Below are 16423 nucleotides of genomic sequence, written 5' to 3'. Positions count from 1 at the left end.
TCCGTTCTTGCTATTATTTACAACCACCCAGTTAATTCTTCTAATTGCTGGAGAGAAAATTTCTGGAAAGGTAGCTGGTTGAGGTCCTTGGCTTAAGAATCAAGTCTTCCCCCTCTCTTTCCCCAAGGCAAGTGCTGACTGAAGCCTGGAGCAGGGCCAGTGGGGGTGACAGCAGGGCGTGTGGCCTGAAAAGGATTCGTGTAAAGAGATAGATGAGGACCTCACAGTCTGAAAGGACACCTTATTCGAGGTGACAGGGAGCTGGGTTCAGAGGTGGCCACGAAGAGAGTGTCTTCCTACAGGACCCCCTTCTTCCCACCTGCGTCCTAAGTCCTAGTGTCCCAGACCTGTCTGTCCAGGGCCTCCATCTGACACAGGCTCGTTCTCTTACTGATGAGCCACTAGCCTCTGATGTTAGCTGAGATGTGGGCAAAGGGTGTTCTGTCCATTCAGCCCTCTGTAAGTGATCGCCACAGTGGCCCTTTGCTTCCTCTGCGAGTGGAGCTTTCCAGCCCAGGATCTGTTTCCTGGCTTTGGGGAGAACGTGGGAGAGAAAATCCAGCTTTCCAATAAAGGACAAACTAGATTCAGGGGCTTCCAAATTAAGTCCACGCAATCACCTCCTTCGTGAAAGAAACCCTCTGTCCTTGTAACCGGCCAGGGTGCCTCCTGCTTCCCAGAAGGGGTTACTGGAAACGCAGCCACCGACCATGCATCAAAGCAGCCCAGCCGAGCCGCCCACGATGAAGGGCGGCGCAGGCGGAGAGCACAGGCAGGGAGAGCTGAAAGGCAGGGGACAGCCGCACTCTCCTTTCTGAGCCTCCCACCTCTGTGCCCAGGTGTCCAGAGGCGGGCTTTGGCAGTGGAGGGCCAGCTGGGGACACCCCCCCCCACCCCCACCCCCGCAAGGAGCCTTCAGCCACTTCCTTCTGCGGGGGGGGGGGGGGGGCTGCTGGGTCCCTGTCCCCGCCCAGGTCGTCCCCCCGCAGACTCCCCGCGGCTGGAACTCACTGCCCTGGCCTTCCTTCTCCTTTTGGAACCGCAGCTCCCCCTGGCTCCGGGCGGATCCCGTCTCTTCCTCTGGCCGGGGTCCCGCGGAGCCCACGCGGATGCTGACCGCGCTTCTTCCAGCCCCTGGGAACCTCGTTTCTTCTCCGTGCTTTCCTCTCTGGAATTTCCGTCTCTCCTGGGCTGGATGGTTTCTGGCTCGCCAGCGGGGGGGACATTTCCTCCAGGAGCCCTTTCCATGTCTTATAAAATAACATTTGCTTTTGCAGCTAGCTACAGTTCTGAAGGTTTGGTAGTAATATTGGGGGCTTACCCGGAAATTTGCAAACTTGCTTTCAATGGTGAGTGCAAAATATGGTTTTTCCTATCAAGGGCTCCGCTGTGCTGAATTGGGGAGCATAGTGCGCCTTCTGTGGGGGCTGTTTAGAAGGTGGACAAGGACTCACCGCTCCGGGGTCCCCACACCTCATTTCACGGTGCTTGGGGACCAGCAGACTTAAATTTGCCGCCGGGAGAGAGGGAAAGCCCCCATGCCGTAGCCTGGATGGGATGCTGACTTCAGCCGGCATAAAGATCAGCGGTTTCAGGGGCGCCTGGGTGGCTCAGTTGGTTAAGCGTCCGACTTCAGCTCAGGTCACGATCTCAGGGTCCATGAGTTCGAGCCCCGCGCATCAGGCTCTGGGCTGATGGCTCAGAGCCTGGAGCCTGCTTCCGAGTCTGTGTCTCCCTCTCTCTCTGCCCCTCCCCAGTTCATGCTCTGTCTCTCTCTGTCCCAAAAATAAATAAACGTTAAAAAAAAAAAAAAAAAAAAGATCACGGGTCGTCCTTTGTAGGTGTGCTTGGAATCTGCCAGTTGTGCCTATACTGACAAAGACCCGATGATCATCCTGAAAACTCCAAAGATGATAATAAGACACAAAGGCATATTTTTGACAAGTTCAGTTCAAACGTAAGCGAGTACATTAGTGAACAGGAACCCAGCAAAACGCTTAGGCTTTGGTTCTAGATAGAACTAGACAGGGTGCAAAAATCATCATCAGGCCCACTCTTAGAGCAGAGGTGGAGAACCCAGAATGCCCCCAGGGTGGCTGCACACATGGATTATGTCACTGTCACCTTCGGCAGTTACTATTTTAACCAGGCAGCCCCTCATCCCTGCCTGCCGGGAAAGTCTGCCAGACGTCCTTCCTCCTGTGCCCCTGGCTCCCCAGGAGTGGCAGATTTGTTTCTAGCCCTTTCCATAGGGCAAGTGTTCTGTCCAGAATAGAGCTTGGCTCCGGGGCCACCGGTTCCAAAGCCATCTTGGTGACTGAGGGGCTCCTGTTCTCTCTGCCTTAAGAAATGTCCCCAGAGGTCAGGTCCAGTTGAGAGTAAGTGTCCCCTCCCGAGGCGGGGAGGAAAGGGGAACCGGACCTGTCAGGCAAAAACATTGCTCCCACCCTGGTTTCGCTTCCGTTTTAGAATGCAAAGCCACAGAGGGTGTTCAGCCTATCGGAGAGTAAGGGGGACTGGGAGGGTGGGGGGGAGGGGGACACTGAGGAGCCAAGTAAAAAGGCCGTCCCTCTGAACGAATAGCTCCTCCTGCTGGGGAAGTCGGGCAGTGCACTTGAAGTGTCCCTAAAGGACATGAGTCTGGGTCAAGGGTCTGTTTTAATTGGAATCTGGTCGACCTGAAGAAGTCAAGTTTTTCTCAGAATGTCATTCTCTGTGTGTTTCTCAAATAGGAAACGGGAATATTGGTTAAATCAAGACAGATAAGGAGGGATGTTTCAGCTTTCTCGGGGGGCGGGGGGGGATAGAGAATAGGAACAGGGGACCCTGAATTATTTTCCAGTGCTGTCTAGGATTTATAAATACCAATTGAACCAAAAGGACCCTGAAATGAAAGGAACACTATTTGTGTCAGGGTGTACGACTCCTCGGGCAATGAAACAGAGAGGAAATAGTAAATCAATCAGAGCCTCGTTACACATTAGCAGCTCTGAGGCAGGGGTGTTTCCCTCTAAGTAAGTTGTTTTATTTGATAAAGGATTTTCCAGTTGGGGCACGTAGACTAGAGTTCGTGCCGGGTCTTACTGGGTGTTCACCTCTTTGAGCCTGTCTTAATTTGCTCAGGCTGCCATTAACAAAATACGACAGACTGGGGTTAAACAACAGAAATTTATTTTTTCACAGTCTAGGATGCTAAAGTCGAAGGTCAAGGTGCTGGTAGGTTTGTTCCTGTCCTGAGGTCTCTCTCTGTGGCTTGCGGATGGCTGCCTTCTTGCTGTGTCCTCCCATGGCTGTCTCTCTGTGCACACACATGGCTGACGTCTTCCTCTGCGTGTGTGTGTCCTAAGGTCCTCTACTTTTAAGGACACCAATCATATTGGATTGGGGCCACCCTAAAGACCTCATTTTAACTTAGGTACTTACTCCACTGGGCCCTGGGTCAGTGTAATCCATTATCTATGGATGATGCACAATAGCAAGTTGGCTGGATGAATTTTATAGGAAGTTGCACGAAGCAGGAGAAGACTCCTAATATGTCTTCCATATAGTTTAGGGGGAGCTTCGCCAAAAATATCTCTGGCCTTCAACAACTTCCCCCTGACTCTTCCTTCCTCAATCTCAGAAGGCTCTTCAGGATCTGAAGGTTCAGAGGAAGTTAGAGGTTACCCTGTGTTTGAGACTGGGGCCACATGCGCTCATCTCAGGCTGGAAAAAAATTCAGATTCTGTCACTCTTAGAGGCTGAACACCTCATACAGTGAGGCAAACCTGGGTTCTACGAAAAGCAAGGACCATGTACACACACTGAACACACATGTGCATGCACACACACAAGATGCACACACATGCATGCACACACAACACGCACATATATGCACACACAGCATGTGTGCATTCACAGACGCACACGCAACATGCGCGTGCACACATAACACGCACGCGTGCACACACATGAACACACACCAAGCACACACAACGTGCCCATGTGTGCACACATGCACGCACACAACACACATATATGCACAACACAGCATGCACCCATGCACACGCAACATGTATGTGCATGCAATCACAACGTGCACGTGTGTGCACACATACATGCACACACAACACACATACAGCACGCACGTGCACGTACAGATGCACACACAACATGCACGTGCACATACATAACTTGCACATGTGCAAACGCATGCACATACATAACATGCACTGGACACACACACACACACACACACACACACACACATGAGTGCACAGAGGCCAGAAAAGTTTGCACCTGTCCTTGAATAAAGAAAGTAGCAATGGGTATTTTTTACAGCTGGGGATTCCCAACCTGTGCTAAAGAATGCCCTTAGTCCACAGAGGGTAAAATAATACCATCGGCACCCTTGATCTTTCTCTCTCAAATTTTGAAACCTCAAAGCTGAATGAGGAGCGTAATATGCTAGTCCGCGATGTGAGCCAGAGGAATCCCTTCTCTGTTGGTTCCTATGTCATATGATGCGGCGTGGGCAAGATAGGAAATGGAGCTACACCCTCCTTGGCTGTTGGAGAACAGAATGGACCCACCTTGGTTTCTTTCTGGTGCCCAGTCAAGCGCAGGAGTGCCAAGAAGAACCAGGAAGTCTCGAGCCACAGCACAAGCACTGTGATAAACTGAGGCAGAAGCTGGCCTCCAGCCCTAAGGCAGAGAAGAAAAACAAAAGAGCATCAGGAAAGCACAGCTTCCGGCCTGAGAAAAACCAACTCAGAAGAATGGGGAGAAGAGGGGCCTCAGGAATTCAGCTTTTTTTACCTCCGACCAACAGATTATTTTGTAGCTGAGAGACTCCGTTTTGTTGGATCTCGACCTGGATTTATGTCCAAGACGGGACTGGAAATGGGAATTATGAAGCCAAAAATATCAAACAGCCTCAGATCCTTAGTTAAAAACATTAGCAGCAACACACGACAGAACTCACCTCCCCCATTCTTAACATTTCATTAGGAGAGGAAAACCACAGGCCGAACTTAGCAAAGGCTGTTATAATTAACTCACAAGACTCTGTGTTCTTGCTAGTGGTTTCGGGGTCTCGGAGGCTCAGAAATAATGTAAGATGGGCTTATTTAATATGTATTATGGAAAGAGGAAACAAAAACACATTTTTTAGTCTCGTTTGCTAAACAGCAGCCCGATTCCATTACATTCATTGTAACTTACTGGGTCCAGGCTCAAGGGAATAATTTCTTTGTGGCATTTATCTGCATAAATTTGGGATGAAAGGAGTTAACATGTGTCAATCAGGGTTCTTAAATGGCAAGTAACAGAGGACAAGTCTGGTCCCTTAGAGCAGAAAGGAATTTGTTGAGTTAGATAACTTCTGGAATCCCAGGAGGGCTGGGGAATGAAGGCTGTAGGCTATGCAATCAACAACAGTTCCTGAAACCAGTTCTTGAGCTGCGCTGGGGCCGGCTCCCCTGCCTTCTCCCCGGGCAAGGAGGTGGCCGCGTGGGCTGTGAGCGCTTCTCACACTGGACAAACTTCTAGATCATCTGGAAACTGGTTGTAGTGCCACCATCCTTCCCAGCGTGCCCCCACATCCTGACCCGTCTCCTCTGGTTCTCTGGCTGTTCCTCTTTCTCCAGAGACTTCTATGCAAATCTCCCCACCCCCACCGCCTCTTTTGGGGAAACCCAACCTTACCCAAGAGAAGGGGGCTCATCCTCTGGACCCACCTCCCCCCCCCCCCCCCCCCCCCCCCCCGCCATGCGCCCCGGCTGTTTTTGCTCAGGTTGGAGTTGTTCTGTCTGGAGTAGTACCTGGGGTGCTCCAGCCCCCGTGGCAACTAAATCCTCGAGGCTGGGTCTGCTTATCCCTAAGAAGCCTCACAGGGCAGTATAGCATAGACTCATAATTAAGAGAGACAAGTCTCGCAAACATTTCAAGGCTCTCTTCCTTCAGACACACAGAGCCTTACTTCTATGCAGAGTGGTTACCTTGAAAAAACCCAAGATAGTAGAGGACCCGCACTTCTCTCTGCTGGCTGTTCTCATTGACTCCCTGGCAAGCGTTCCTGGTTGACCATTTATGGAAAGGACTCATCTATCTTTTTCTTCTTCCTCATCTCCCTCTTGGGGGTGGGAGGCGGTACAGTCCCTGGTGCCTGGTGCCACTTTTTTTTTTTTTTAATGTTTATTTACTTTTGAGAGACACAGACAGCGCGAGTGGGGAAGGGGCAGAGAGAGAGGGAGAGACAGAATCCGAAGCAGGCTCCGGGCTCTGAGCTGTCAGCACGGAGCCTGACGAGGGGCTCGAACTCACGAACCCTGAGATCATGACCTGAGCCGAAGTCGGACACTCAACTAAATGAGCCCCCCCCCCCCCCCCAGGTGCCCTTGGTGCCACTTCTTCTCATTACTGCGTCATGTGTCGCTCTTCCTGTGGGAGTAGTGCAAGACCACATATTAAACATGTAATGCGGCAGAATGAGCCGCTTGAGAATTAACAATGCCTAATTCTCTTAGTTGTAAGCTCACCAGGAAAGAATGAGAGGAATTTTTTCCTTCTCCCAAGAGAGGAGCCAGGTTCTGCGTTCTGGATGTCTGGGCTTTTGCTGTCGCAGGGGAGCATGACAGGCCTTTGTTTCCAAAGGTCTGGGAGACAGGACTCAACCCAGTGGAATACGGAGAGGGCTCTGTGGGTTGAAGGGGAGGGTGAAGGGGGTTGAGCTCTGAGGCTGGCCAGGTGGAAGGAGGTGAGGTTCCGAAACAGGTGAAGGCCCCGCCCAGCCTGCAGGCACTACCTCGTGAAACATGACACCTTGGACAAGGACTGGTTACCCGGAGACAGTGAGCAATCTGGTACTGACTTGCGCGGCTCTAACCGCCAAGGCAAGTGATCCCTGGTACTGAGCCTGACTTACAAGGAGTGATGCACTCAACACTGACGCCCGTCAGCACCCGGACCACTTGGCCTGGGATCATGGGGCAAGCAAGGCTCACCCCAGACAGAACTGCAGCATGGATAGGTGGCTGTGCAATGCACCCACAAGTAAGTTGACCCTTGAGCAACACAGGTTTGAACTGCTTGGGTCCATCTACATGTGGAGGTTTCTCGAGAAATAGAGTACAGGGCTGTAAATGTATTTTCTCTTCCTTATGATTTTCCTTTAAAATTTTTTTTTAACGTTTACTTATTATTTTGAGAGAGAGAGAGAGAGAGAGCGCGCGGGAGAGGGGCAGAGAGAGAGAGGGAGACACAGAATCCGAAGCAGACTCCAGGCTTTGAGCTGTCAGCATGGAGCCCGACTCGGGGCTTGAACTTACAGACCATGAGATCGTGACCTAAGGGGAAGTAGGATGCTTAACTGACTGAGCCACCCAGGCGCCTCTCTTCCTTATGATCTTCTTAATGACATTTTCTTGTCTCTACCTTACTTTATTATAAGAATGTAGTATATAACACATATTGCATACAAAATAGGTGAACTGACTGTTTATGTTATCAAGAAGGCTTTCTGTCAACAATAGGCTATTCGTAGTTTAGTTTTGGGGGGATCAAACGTTACGATTTTTGAGGGCATGGGAGGTCAGCACCCCTAACACCTGCATAGTTCAAGGCCCAACTGTATATAAGGGGATGTAAGGTGGACCAGCTGAACACTGACCTCAGGTTTAGAGACACTACTAAATTCCCGGGGTTCCTTACAGCCCAACACTGGAGCCCCAAAGTACAAAGAGGATATTGGACTTCTCCCTGACTTTTGCAACACCTTATTAGGGAATAGTTTTAGATTTACAGAAATGTTGCAAAGATAGCACAGAGTTAATGTCATTGGTTTATACATTGTGTTACACTAACTAAAACCCAAACTTTATTTGGATGTCTCCAGTTTTTCCACTAATGTCTTCTTTCTGTTCCAGAATCCAATCAAAGGGATCACATAGCATTTAATCATCATGCCTCTCCAGTCTCCTCCAGTCTATGACAGCTTTTCCATCTTCCCTAGTTTTTCATGACCTTGACAGTCCTGAGGGGTATTGGCCAGCTATCCTGTAGAATGTCTCCTAAACTGACTTTGTCAGATACTTTTCTCATGATTAGACTGGGGTTGTGGGATTTGGAGAAGAATACCACGGGGGTGAAGCGCACTTCTCATCACATCACTTCTCATCACATCACATCACTTCTCATCACATCAGAGGGTCCATGACACCCACATGACATCACTGACCATGTTAGCCTTCATCACTTGGTGGATGTGGTAACTGCCAGGTTTCATTACTACCAAGTTACTAATCCCATTTCCCTATTCGATTCTCTTAAAGCCATCCGGCCCCTTTTTTATTTGCAATATAGAAAAATGAAGCAATATGATGCTACTTGCAAATGAGTGTCATGGAACACTTCTTGGCTGTTATATTTATATTTGAGCAAGGGTTTTCTTGAAGCCCTCTGCCTCAACCAAAAGTAGCAACGCTAATGGTAGGAATTTCAGGCTCTGTGACAGTTGGGTGTGGGCGTGTGGGCCTGGGTGGTAAATGCAAGCAACATTCTCAATCCTACCACTCAGGCAGTGCCCTGTTCCTCTGCCTATATATAGGACCAGAGCATGGGGTAGCCTGTTCACGAAATCTTCATCCAGATTTGAAAGCTTAACGCACCCACGCACATTTGAGGGACTATCCTGTCACTTGTTTTCTAACACGGGGTATACGTGCAGATTTAGAAGGGGTGATGATTTTGTTTACTCAGGACAAATTAAGCATCGTTGGTTGAGAGCGTAATTGGGGAGGAATATGGTTCCCTGTCTGTTTCAAGTCCCACTTGTTCCCAGTGAGACAGTCACTCCATTTCAAGAGTATGCCCTTCCCTCCATCTTTGAAACTGGAAGGCACAGGAAGATAGATATGAAAACAAGTATAGAAAGACGCCTGCTTCTAATATCTGTTGCACCCACTTTCAGCTCCGGAAATGACATGAAGCGTCTCTTATTTTCCCAACCGCCTCCGATGACCCCGAGAGTTATGGATTTTCAGGTTTAATGCCTTAGACAGAAGGTATTTCTGTGGTTGAGATCAGCAGAGAGACTATGAATCATTCAGAATGCTGCAATGACAAAGGACTTGTTGGAACATCGCAGAAGTTGTTTATTGGGCTTCTGACTCGTAGAGAAACAAGGAATTTAGCAACAGATTTAGAGCAATAAAGCATGGTAATGTTTGTTCACACTTTGTGCTGGCAGAATTAAAATTCAGTTCCATGAGTCTTCAACTTGGGTCCTTCACAGAAACCATCTCATAATATCCCTTCACGTGGGCTGCGTTACAGCAGTTCTGCGGGAGGTGAGAGCAAGGCGTGGATTTGATGGAAGGGTTTTCAAGACACTAGAGATTAGGAAGTGGCCTTGGGGGGGGGGTCCCGAGTTCAGGAAGGCCCAGCCAAGCACCCCCTAAGGTCAACTGAAGATCAAGGGGGAAAGGTCGCCTCGCACATCCTCCTCTACCTGGCTCTATTTTAAACCTGGAAATCGGACTGCAGGGCAGAGGATTAGAACAAGATTCTGCCCCTACTCCTGAGAGACTCACAGTGTGGAGGGGGGGGGGTCGCAGGGAGAGGAGGACAAGGAGAACAAGGAATAGACGGATGAACGGTGGCTGGAGTTACCCGGTGCGGAGGTGGGGTGGGAATGGAAGGGCATTCTAGGCAAAGACAGGGGTTGTTAAAAGGCCCAGAGGCAGGCTGGGAGAACTGCAGGTACCTAAAGCCAGCTAACTAACCTCCATGGAAACAAAGGGATTTTGCTTCTCTTAAAAACAAAATGGCGTGACGATTAAATTTCACTTGGAGTTAACATGCCAACAGAGCTAAGGACATCTGAGGAGAGGATAATGGGAAGAGGCAGAAGCCTTAAATGTTAAAGGAGATCAGAAAGCTACTTTAAAATGCTATGTTCTGGGCATAAGAATGGATAAATGAGGGGCCTGGGTGGCTCAGTCGGTTGAGCATCTGACTTTGTCTCAGGTCGCGATCTCATGGCTCGTGAGTTCGAGGCCCGCATCCGGCTCTGTGCTGACAGCTTGGAGCCTGGAGCCTGCTTCGGATTCCGTACCTCCCTCTCTCTCTCTCTCTGCCCTCCTCCACTTGTGCGCGCGCTCTCTCTCTCAAAACATTAATAAATAATAAACATTAAAAAAATTTAAAAAGAAGAGAATTGATAAGTGGATAGACAGAATAGAATAGTTAACCTAAAAGAGACCCCCGAACATTTAAGTACTTAATAGATCATAAGGAACTAAAGGAGGAAGATGTGAATTACTCAAAAAATGATGGAAAAATGGGTTATTTGTAAAAGATTGAAACTACAGCCTTACGCACTATATTAAAATGCATTACAGATAGATTAGCATAAAAGTAACTCATGAAGCCTTTGAAAAGCAGAAGAAAATGTCAGAATTGAGCACTCTCTAAGTATGCCATCAATACAACAAATTGTTATAAAAAGGAACGAGATTTTTCAATAAAATAAAATTCTTATGTAACTAAAAAACAGTAAACAATAAAAAGGCAAATGGCAAACTGGCAAAAATATTTTTAACACTACAATAAGGGATTAGTAGCTTTGTTTTACAAGCAAACTTTACAGAATATTAAGAAAAAGTACACCAGAAAAACAGGCAAGGGACATGAACAGAAATGCATATACCCAATAAACGTTAAAGAATGCTCAACCTTGGAGATAATGAAAGAATGCACAATAAAATGAAAAGATAGCATATTTTCACCTGTCCAAGCGGCAAATATTTTAAAAGAAGGGACTCCACCAATATGTACCATGAGCCTTGAACATACGTTCATTACCTATGACCCCAAATTCCGCCTTTAGAAAGCTATCTGAAGGCTAGGATTTTGAAAGTGACAGCCCCATTTTTAAAAGCAAACTCTCCTTCCATAAATGTATACTGGGACCCAAACCTGCAAGATTTTATATATATATATATATATATTTATAAATATATAAATATTTATTTATATATATAATATATTTATATATATTAAATATATTATATATATTAAATATATATAAATATATATAATATATATAAAATACATACATATACTATATATATATAAAATACATATATATATATATATATACATATATATATATATATATGTTGGATTTCTCTTCCAAGTCATTTTACAATATTGTAAAGAGAAAGGGTTAGTAATCAGACTATTGAGTCACTAAGATAGTAACAATAGTTTGAAAGTTAGTTAAATGTTCTGAACCCTCAGTTTTTAATCTTTAAAATGGGATTTTGCTGGTGGATTAAACCTCTTAAGTATTGGAGGGCACACAATAATCACTCAATGAATGTTGGAGTCATGGTTTCCATGTCCTCATCATTCTGTTCCAACTCCTCAAGAGGCATTTGCTGATTTGATTTGAATAATCAGGTAAACCACCGTTATGTGTTTAGGAATCTGGTAGAGAAAAGGAATCTGGCAGAGGAGGAGAGAGGGAAGTGCTTTTGGAAAATTCCACGGATCGTGGTAGAAAATTAAGTGGGCACCAGGGCCAATAAACCAGTCCAAGTGCTCACATGGGAGAAGGAAGCAAAGGTTGGTGGGAAATAGACAAGCCCTGGATCCCTAAGAGCTAAGGATTGATCAGGTAGACAAAAAAAAAAAAAAAAAAAAAAAGAAAAAGAAAAAGAAAAAGTAATTGACCACACAAGTTTTCAGGACACATCTATCCTGAAGGAAGCCACCCAAAACTGTTAGTCAACGATCAGCAGTGACCATCCTCCTGTGTAAGACACATATCACCTCTGTCAACATACAGGCTCAAGGTGTCTCTGCCTAACTGAGGAGACTAAAAACTAGTATAGACTTGGTTAGCAGGACAACTCCCGGAGGGCGGTGATGACCAGCCTCTCCCAAATTCCCATCAAAGAAATGGGAACAGCCTGTCTTAGAGCTGGCAACTAAGGAAGACTGACTGCCATGTGCCAGGAACACGGAGGAATTTCTGTTGTCTACAGCTCAGACCGGAGCAGATTAAAGGAGGGGATGATTCCATCTGGGGCTGACTCTGTAATGCAGACCTTGGGCAAAGTCCCGGCCCCAGAGAACAGAGCCCGGAAAACTTCAAAGCCCGACCCACCATATCTGTGAATTCCTGGGGCTTGTGTTCTCACGATCCCTTCTGCCTCTGGCTCCTCCGGCCCTCACCCCACCCCTGCTTGGCCCCATATCAGCCTGGCCGGGAAACTCCAACCCTTCAACACTTTGCACAGAGAATTCACTCAGACCCGGCACATCATGAGTGTAGTTGTCTTAAGTCAGTTGTTCCCCACTGGGGACATTTGTCAGCGTCTGGAGACATTTTTGGTTGTCACAAATGGGGAAGGGGTGCTGATGGCATCTAGGTGGGTAGAAGCCGGAGATGCTGCTGTGCACAGGACAGCCCGCCATGACAAAGAATTATCTGGCCCATATGTCAACAGCATTGATACTGAGAAAATGCCTTCATTGAAAGATACGAAGGTCATGAGACTGTTAACATTGTGCCGTACATGGGTTTCTGCGATTTCTATGTCTTCCCTTTTTCCTTTTACTTTCTCTGCCTTTCTCTTCCACCCGCCCCCCTCCGCCCCCACCGCCCCCAGCTCTGTTCTTCTCAGGAGCAAAACACATCCTTCTCCCTGCCTCATGGTCCTCAGTTAAGCCATCACCTTTAGGGATAAGAATATGCCCTTGGAGTTTCATCCACTCTGCCAAGCAGCTCATCAAATTATTTCTCCTAACTGCAGTGCTCTCCCCAAGAGGAGTCCCGGTCAGTATGACGTCTCCCACCCCACATCTTATTACACACATACGTGAAGGAACCACTTGTCAGGGAAATGGAACGGGCTTAGATCCCTCACGAGGGTTTGGGGAACAGCAATTGCCCGCACCAGCCCTCGGAGTGGACATCGATGCACCGTAGAGTTCCAGAACCCAGGGCTGCCTGCTCTGAGGACAACGGCATCAGGCAAAGCATGTGCGTTGCTGTAAACGCGAACAGGGTCTCTGGCATGAAGGTGCAGCCTTTCTCCCCAGCCCCACCGAGCTCTCTGCGGAAGCTGCTGACCTAGCAAGAGGAACGGGAGTGAATCCCAAGCGGACGAGATCAAACAGGTGGCCGCAGCGATTCTGAAGGACTGCACCCCACTCCCCCTAGCTCGTCTATCTCTTTCTGGAAGGCTCGATTCAGACAGAACATGGGACGCAGAGGACTCCAACTTCTAAAGAAGGGAACCTACCCGAGGAATCAAGCAAATATGCAAAATAAACAATGGAATAAACTCAGCAAAAAAAAAAAAAAAAAGTTTGGGGCGCCTGGGTGGCTGTGGGTTGAGCGTCAGACTTCGGTTCAGGTCATGATCTCGCGGTTCGTGGGTTCGAGCCCCACGTTGGGCTCTGTGCTGAACGCTTGCTCAGAGCCTGGAGGCTGCATCAGAGTCTGTGTCTCCTTGTCTCTCTACCCCTCCCCCGCTTGTGCTCTGTCTGTCTTTCAAAAATAAATAAATGTAAAAAAAAAAAAAAACACTTAAAAAAAAAAAGGTTTAATTTGAGTTCTTTTTTTTTTTTTTTTAAATTTTTTTTTTTTCACATTTTTATTTATTTTTGGGACAGAGAGAGACAGAGCATGAACGGGGGAGGAGCAGAGAGAGAGGGAGACACAGAATCGGAAACAGGCTCCAGGCTCCGAGCCATCAGCCCAGAGCCCGATGCGGGGCTCGAACTCACGGACCGCGAGATCGTGACCTGGTTGAAGTCGGATGCTTAACCGACTGCGCCACCCAGGCGCCCCTAATTTGAGTTCTAATAAGGCCCAAGAAGACACTGCTGGGAAAGCAGTCAGGATGATCTTAGGAGGAGGGACCTGAGAGCAGGAGAGGAGACCCAGAGATGCAAATCCTGATTGCCAGATCACTCCCCTTCCCCCGTGGAGGCCCTGGGTACCACAGAATAGCAATTTAATGAAGGAGAAGGAAAATTGAGAAATTCTCCCAGAACCCGGAGGAAAAATAAGAAAGGGATTACGGGGCCAGCTTAATAACAAACAATAAACAGTATCTAAAAGGGGACTAGAAGGGCAGTGGAAGAGAAATAGAAAGAGGTGGGGAAAGACATAGTTAAAAAAAAAAAGATGCTGAGGAGAATGAGGATCTTTCTAGAAAGTGTGATTTCAGACCTGATGGGGAAGTACAGCGTGTCCTGAGAACAGGCGGAAATAAACCTATTAAAGCAAGATTCATCGAAGAGTGAGGCCTGCCTGGGCCTGGCCCACCCTGGCCAGCAGCACCTGGCTGGCACGCCAGCATTATTCGGAGAGTGTCTGCATAGCCCACACTTTTCCCCCTAACAGTACCAGTGAAAGTTCTCTGATCTGCGGCTTTTTTTTTTTATTTTTTGGGGGACAGAGAGAGACAGAGCATGAACGGGGGAGGGGCAGAGAGAGAGGGAGACACAGAATCGGAAACAGGCTCCAGGCTCTGAGCCATCAGCCCAGAGCCCGACGCGGGGCTCGAACTCACGGACCGCGAGATCGTGACCTGGCTGAAGTCGGACGCTTAACCGACTGCGCCACCCAGGCGCCCCTGATCTGCGGTTTTAAGAAGACAATAAAAAAGATCTGATAAGAATAACTAGAAACCACTGTGATTCATTGAGAATTGCAGTTTATCGCAAGTAACGGAAGAAAAATATATACTGTGCATGTGCATTTTATGTATATACGGACCTGCACTTCTGATTTAGGTGATTATTAATTTCCTGAGCACAGGAATCGGTGAAAACCTTCCGTTTGGTGTGGCTGAGAAAAAAAGTACCAGTTTTGCTCTAGTCTGGATCCTTTTCTGCCAGTGTCCAGGCTGTATGGCTATACCAGGTGCCAATGCTGGTCTGAGCGGCCACGCTCATGGTTTCTGGTTTCCGCCAATGTGCTTGTTCACAATTTTTTTTTTTCCTTTTTAACATTTCAGGGAATGATTTCTTTTTTATTTATTTACATTTTTTTCAATTTTTTTTTAACGTTTATTTATTTTTGAGACAGAGAGAGACAGAGCATGAACGGGGGAGGGGCAGAGAGAGGAGACACAGAACCCGAAGCAGGCTCCAGGCTCTGAGCCATCCGCCCAGAGCCCGACGCCGGGCTCGAACTCACAGACCGCGATATCGTGACCTGAGTTGAAGTCGGACGCTTAACCGACTGAGCCACCCAGACCCCCCCCTCAGGGAATTATTTCATTCAAGCTTTCACATGCATGTTGTCATTTAGGACCTTTGCCCTCCCGGAGTCTCATTTTGAATCGTATTATATTTTGGCGAGTTATCGCCAGTTCTGTGTTGAGATACAGCATTTTTTTTTTTTTTTTAGAATTGAGACAAAATTGACATAGAATGTTATGCTAGTTTTAGGTGGACAACATCATGATTCAGTATTTGTATATGTTATGGAACGATCATCACAATAAGTCTGGCTAACATCTGTCATCTTGCATAGTTACAAAACATTTTTTTTTTTTCTTGTGATGAAAACTTTCAAGATCTATTTTCTCTGCAACTTCCAAATATGGGTGAAATAGATGAAGGACAAACTTCTGGTTATAAAATAAGTCACAGTTTTGTTTTCTTTTTTTTCAGTACAGTCTTCTCACCAAGGCCAGTGACCTGTCGGTCTGTCTGTCCCTGCTGTCTCCGGCCGGTGCATAAACTCCTGGGGCTCTGTTCCACGCCTGCTTGCCCTAAGGTGCAACGTCTAGCTCTCTACACCATGCATACACAACGCCGGTGGAAGGAATCAACTTTGCAGCATTTGGTGGGGGAAATAAACCCCTAATTGGAATCTGACATGAAGATGTTTCTCTCGGTGGCAAAGGCCTAGGTTCCGTAATATCCCCGTGTAATACCTTAAAACACCCTCTGGAGTGCTGTGGCTCAGGGTTTCCCATGAGGAACTCATGCCTGCTCTCATGTGGGTGCAGAAATGCCCAAAGCCAGTCGCCAGCCCCCCAAGAATAAGCTCCAGGCTGATGGAGGTGACTCCATGCCCGGGAGCTCTGAATTTAACAAATGTGGACTTGGCAGTCAGTCATGAGAGGTAAACCAGGAGTCTCAGAACATCTGCTGGAAAACCCATTCGATCCCTGCCCACTTTTGCAGATCCAGAGAATTCCTATAGCTTTGAGGTCTCAAGTGGGAAATGAGAAGCAGCTGGGAGCTCAGATAACCCTGGAATGTCTTCAGAAGAAAAATCTAGAAGAGTCGAGTTTGTAGAAAGGTTGAGGAACTCCTACTTTAATTTGTATTCTTATATATTATTTAGATGTTTTTTTTATCAGCTACGTATTTAATTTTTCTATATTGTTAAGCTAGTTAAGACAAGACA

General features: G+C 47.3%; 1 long non-coding RNA gene across 1 annotated transcript; it reads left to right on the top strand.

Moving 5' to 3' along the window:
* Positions 1–6676: 6676 nt before the first annotated feature.
* On the top strand, positions 6677–15885 carry LOC123577535. Its single transcript, XR_006701905.1, has 2 exons — positions 6677–7032; positions 15679–15885. It is a non-coding gene; the product is annotated as an uncharacterized LOC123577535 (long non-coding RNA).
* The last annotated feature ends 538 nt before the right edge of the window (positions 15886–16423 follow it).

The sequence above is a fragment of the Leopardus geoffroyi genome, chromosome D2 (genome assembly GCF_018350155.1).
Source record: "Leopardus geoffroyi isolate Oge1 chromosome D2, O.geoffroyi_Oge1_pat1.0, whole genome shotgun sequence".
In the NCBI taxonomy this organism is placed as follows: domain Eukaryota; kingdom Metazoa; phylum Chordata; class Mammalia; order Carnivora; family Felidae; genus Leopardus; species Leopardus geoffroyi.
Note: the sequence above shows the minus strand (reverse complement) of the source record. Positions and strands in the feature narration are given on the sequence as shown.